We start from the raw sequence: 6,413 nt of genomic DNA on the forward strand, positions 1-6,413 counted from the left end.
GAGCAGGAGAATGGACGATTTAGGCATAAGCCTTTCATCAGGAATTAGGCTTGTGAGTCGGGCAGAGGAACAAAGCTGAAGCCAGGTGCCAACTCGCAGGCACCTTCTCCGACACACCACGATCACAAACTCTCCTCCCCTCACCAAACCATCATCTCCCAGATCATCCACAATCTCATCACCTCTGGGCATCTCCCATCCACAACCTTCAACCTCATTGTCCGAGAACCACGCACTCCCCGATTCTACCTCCTTCCTAAGATTCACAAACCTGACTGCCCCAGTCGACCTATTGTCTCAATCTGAGCCTGTCCCATCCGAATAATCTCTTTCTACCTCGACACAATCCTCTCTCCCCAGTTCAGGAAATGCCCACTTACATTCGTGACACCCCTATGCACTTCACCTCCTCCAAGAATTTCGTTTGCCCGGCCCTCAACGCGTCATCTTCACCATGGACATCCAGTCCCTGTACAAATCCATCTACCATGACAGAAGTCGACAAGCCTTCCATATCTTCATCTCACACCATCCCAACCAGTACCTTTCCACCGGCAACCTCATCCACCTGGCTGAACGAGTCCTCACAATCAACAACTTATCGTTCCAATTCCCCTACTTCCTCCATCAAAACCGGTAGCCATGGGCACCCGCATAGGACCTAGGTGTGCCTGTCCTTTTTTCAGATACGCGGAAATGTCCATCTTACGCAATTGCACAGGCACCATCCTCAACCTGTCCCTCCGCGACGTTGATGAAAGTTTGGGGCCACTTGGTGCTCCAACGAGGTGGTTGAATTGCTCACCAACTTTACCAACACCTTCCACTCCGAACTCAAATTTATCCGGATCATCTTGGCAACTTCCCTCACCTTCCTGGACCTCTCCATCACCGACTCTGGCGACTGACTAATTACATACATATACTGCAAGCCCTCCGACTCCCACATGTATCAAGACTACATCTCCTCCAACCCTATATCGAGTAAGAACGCCATTCCTAATTCCCAATTCCTCCAACTCCAGCACATCTGTCCCCAGGATGAAAAATTACACCTCAGAAAGACCCAGTTGGTCTCCTTCTTCCACGATCACAAATTGCCTTTCCACGTGGTTGACAGGGCCCTCGAGTTCATCACATCCATTTCACACACCACCACCCTTGAAGCCACGCCTCTCAACGCAAAAAGGACAGAACCACCTACTGCTCCCCTTACACCCCATCAAACTCCGAATAATCGCATCATATTCTGCCACTGATGCCACCTCCAAACAGACATAACCACCAGAGATATATTTCACTACCCAGCTCTGCCAACATTCCGTAAAGACCATTACCTCCATGACCCCTTCTTAGGTCCACACATCCCCCCACCAGCCCACAACCCTCTCCTGGCACCTTTCACTGCCACCAAAGGAAGGGTGAAACGAGCTCCCACACCACTCCCCTCATCTCAGCCATGGCCCGAAGGGATCATTCCACATCCATTAGAAATTCACCTGTTCAGCTACCAATGTCATCTACTGAATCCGTTGCGCCCAGTGTGGTCTCCTCTACATCAGGGAGACAGGAAACCTTCTTGCAGATCATGAAAGAGAACATCTCTGGGACACCAGCACCCAACAACTTCACCGTCCCATGGCTGAACACTTCAACTCCCCCACCTACCCCAACAAAGACATACAGGTCTTGAACCTCCTCCACTGCCAAACCATTGCCATCCAACGCCTGGAGGAGGGACGCCACACATTCCGGCTTGGGACCCTAACACCAAACGGGATAAATGTGAATTTGAACAGTTAGATCATTTCCCCTCCCCCAAGCACAAGCCTTCAACTCGGCACCGTGCTCTCGACCCATTCCATCACTGCTATTTCTGACCTATTTTCTTCCCTCTCCTATTCATCCATCTATTGCTTTCCAGCTATTTCCCCTTAACCACACACCATTTCCATTTATCTCTCAGCCCCGACTCATAAGCTTTATTCCAGATGAAGGGCTTAAGCCTGAAACCTGAATTCTCCTGCTCCTCGGATGCTACCTGATCTGCTGTGCTTTTCCAGCATCATACTACCAACTCTGATCTCCAGCATCTGCAGTCCTAACTTTATCCTTGGAATTATCAATGACCTTAGAGGGAATACATCCCTCGATTGCAGTGATCACAGTGTGACTGAGTTTTCCATTTATTTTGGGTGAGGGCAGGCTGCCTCTGAGACGAGCGCTGAACATCAAAACAACGGGAATGGTATTAGATAGCGAAGTTAAGGCGGGCTAAAGTGAAGTAGAAAATTCTGTCAGAAGATAGGTCAGTACAACTGCATCACATCACCCAGACTGTAAAAGACACGCAGAAAGAGAAAATCAACTTCAGTGCAGGCCCAATGACAGGTAAAGTGGAAAGGAGACAATACAACACACTGAGGTGCAGTGGAATTATTTATGTGAAAGGATTCGATATATAAGCTACACCTTTACAAATGGACTGCCTTACATTGGAAAAAGGAATTTCCTGCAGTGTAACGGCGATATTTGTCTGTGACATCACAATGTTGAGAGACACTGACATAGTTGCTTCTGTAGCAGCGTGGCCTAGTAAAAGCATGATCGGCCCATCAGCCAGAATTCAATACTTCAAAGCTCTCCTCTGCGCTGTACAACTTATTTACTGCTCCTGTAGTCAGATCTCAATCGCTTCACTGTGTATCTTCTTCTGCTTCCTGCTTCTTGGAAACACTTCAAACGTGAACAAATTCACTTTCCACATTCACCAATCTTTTGCAACTCGCGAATTGGCACAGGTACGAGTGACCGATTGGCATTCTCGAGCGCTCTCACTCTGGTATGATCTGAATGATAAAGTGCGCTGTGTCTAATCTGCAGAATGTCCGCACCGGGACGGTGCTGTTTATCCCATCCCCGCGGACTGAGCTGTCTGGATTGGCAGAGTATTGAGCCATTTCCCTTCACTTGCAGGCATTATGACGGGATGTAAATGCGGATATGCTCTGAAGCTTCCTCTCACGGGCACAGCCAGGTGCAAGAGCGCCGCTGGAACTTAGCTTGATTGCGAACTTCCTCCAAATATCATTTATTTGAGATAGAGAGAAAGGTGCTGAGCTGGTGGGAAAGAGAGAAATGGGCTGTGGACTCTCTTCTTTCAGGAAAATTCAAATAAGTGCATTTTTGTGCTGCCCATTTGATGTTCAGAATCAATCTTCGGAGAACAATCCAGCAGAAAGGCTTTTGTTTCACAGGCGTCGGCTTCTTTGTTGCAATCGGGCATCAGTTAACATCTGAGACCCAACTGTCCCAGATGAAGTGACTCCGAATGAAACCCTCACTCACTGAGAACCTTCCCCACAGCCAGGAGCTGCGGGGCTGCAGACAGTCCAAAGCGGAAGGGAGGATTAAAAACGAGCTATTATTTCTCCCTCAGCTACTCTGTCACAGAGACAGGGAGAGGGACGGCAGAGACGTGTGATATCATTCACGTGCTGAGAAGCCGTTCAGCCCATCGAGTCCACGGTAAATCTTTATCGCTTGGTTCTCTCTGAGGTTATTCATCATCAGTGCTGCTTGTTCTAATAAGAGGGAACTGTATCTGTCTGGAAATGCTGTCTCCAACAGACTGAACCACATGTCATTCACGGCTGTTTATTTCAACGGAGGACCCTGCTGTGTGACACAGCGTGGGGAATCACTGCAAGGCTGTAAAAACAATGACTGCAGATGCTGGAAACCCGATTCTGGAATAGTGGTGCTGGAAGAGCACAGCAGTTCAGGCAGCATCCGAGTAGCTTCGAAATTGACGTTTCGGGCAAAAGCCCTTCATCAGGAATACAGGCAGAGTGCCTAAAGGGTGGATGGATAAGCTAGAGGAGGGTGGGGCGGGGAGAAAGTAGCATATAGTACAATGGGTGAGTGGGGGAGGGGATTAAGGTGATAGGTCAAGGAGGAGAGGGTGGAGTGAATAGGTGGAACAGGAGATAGACAGGTAGGACAAGTCCGGACAAGTCATGGGGACAGTGCTGAGCTGGAAGTTTCGAACTAGTGTGAGGTGGGGGAAGGGGAAATGAGGAAACTGTTGAAGTCCACATTGATGCCCTGGGGTTGAAGTCTTCCGAGGCAGAAGATGAGACGTTCTTCCTCCAGGCGTCTGGTGGTGAGGGAGCAGCGGTGAAGGAGGCCCAGGACCTCCATGTCCTAGGCAGAGTGGGAGGGGGAGTTGAAATGTTGGGCCACGGGACGGTGTGGTTGATTGGTGCGGGTGTCCCGGAGATGTTCGTTAAAGCGCTCTGCTAGGATGCGCCCAGTCTCCCCAATGTAGAGGAGACTGCATCGGAAGCAACGGATACAATAAATGATATTAGTGGATGTGCAAGTAAAACTTTTATGGATGTCGAAGGCTCCTTTTGGGCCTTGGATAGAGGTGAGGGAGGAGGTGTAGGGGCACGTTTTCCAGTTCCTGCCGTGGCATGGGAAAGTGCCAGGATTGGAGAGTGGGTTGTACGGGGCGTGGACCTGACCAGGTAGTCGCAAAGGGAACGGTCTTTGTGGAAGGCAGAAAGGGGTGGGGAGGGATATATATCCCTGGTGGTGGGGTCTGTTTGGAGGTGGTGGAAATTTCGGTGGATGATTTGGTTTATGAGAAGGTTGGTAGGGTGGAAGGTGAGTATAAGGGGCGTTCTGTCCTTGTTATGGTTGGAGGGGTGGGGTCGGAGGGCGGAGGTGCGGGATGTAGACGAGATGCGTTGGATGGCATCTTTAACCACGTGGGAAGGGAAATTGCGGTCTCTAAAGAAGGAGGCTATCTGGTATGTTTTGTGGTGGAAGTGGTCCTCCTGGGAGTAGATCCAGTGAAGGCGGAGGAATTGGGAATACGGGATGACATTTTTGCAAGAGGTAGGTTGGGAAGAGGTGTGGAAGTGGTAGGGTGGGAAGAGGTGTGCATCGGGTCAAATCCCCGTCACATACGTGACTGTTGTTCTTATGTTTGTTTCTTCTCTACGTGTGGTGCCTGAGGCAGTCTGTTCCATCTATGCACCATCCCCTGTGAATAATGTTCCCCCTCAGCTCCCTCCTTAAATATTTGCTCTCTCACCTCCCGTTTATACCCTCTAGTTTTAGACTCACCTACCCTTGGTTATTCACCATTCTTAGAGTCACCCATTGGCCTCCTCTGCCCAAGGGAAATATTTAGGACAATGTTACAAATATCTCCAATGTATGTAACAAAGTGCTGGCCAATGTCAGCAAATGTGCCAAATGTCGCTTTCTCCACCCTGTCCACCTGCGATGCCACTTCCGAGGAACAATGTAACTTGCACCCCCTGGTCGTTCTCTCTCTCTCTCTCTCTCTCTCTCTGTTTGACAACCCTGGCCAGAGCCCTTCCATTAACTGTATTCGTCCTCCCTGGTTTGTCTTAACAAAATCCAACACCTGAATTAAACTCCATCTTTCATTCCTTGGTCCACTGGCCCAGTTGGTCAAGATCCCCTTTGATAACCGTATTTACTGCCCACTACACCATTCATTTGATCATCAACAAACTTTCGCACAATCACTCCTATATTTTCAACCAAATCGTTTATGTAGATGATGCACATCAGTGGACCCAGCCCTGATCCTTTCTTCAATAATGGAATCAAACCATATTCTTGTCATAGAGCCATACAGCATGGAAACTGACTCTTCAGTTGATACCCACCATAATCTAAAACTAAACTCTTCCCAGCTGCCTGTTGCTGGCCCATATCACTCCAACCCTTCCCTATTCACCTGTTTATCCAAATATCTTTTAAATGTTGTAATTGTACCCACATCAACCCCTTTCTCAGGAAGTTCATTCCACACTCAAACCACCCTCTGTGTGGCAAATTGCCCCATATCTTTTTTTTGAACACCTCTCCCCTCTAATCTTAAAAATATGGCCCCTCCTCTTGAGACTCTCCCATTCTGAGGAAAAGGCAACTCCCATTAAATTGATCTATATACCTCATTTTTTCATAAACCTTTAAAGCGTCATGTCTCAACCTCCAGGCTCAAGTGAAAAAAAGACTCAGCCTATCCAGCCATTTTTCAGAACTCAAGCCTTCCATACCCAACAATGTCCTGGTAAATCTCTTCTGAATGTCCTGCAGCTTAATAATATCCTCCCTGTTTACTGGGTGACCAGATTTGGACAGAGTATTGCAGAACAGGCCTCTCAAATGTCTGTGCAATCACAACATGACGTCCCAAATCCTACACTCAATGGACTGAGCCATAGTCAGGCATGCCAAGCAGTGTCTTATCCATCCTGTGATGCAAACTTCAAGAATTATGTACCTGAACCCGGAGTGCCCTCTGCTCTAAAACACTAACCGAGGCCTTAACATTAATTGTATAAGCTCTACCCTTGTTTGTTTTA

This window comes from Chiloscyllium punctatum, chromosome 6, assembly GCF_047496795.1.
Source record: "Chiloscyllium punctatum isolate Juve2018m chromosome 6, sChiPun1.3, whole genome shotgun sequence".
NCBI lineage: Eukaryota > Metazoa > Chordata > Chondrichthyes > Orectolobiformes > Hemiscylliidae > Chiloscyllium > Chiloscyllium punctatum.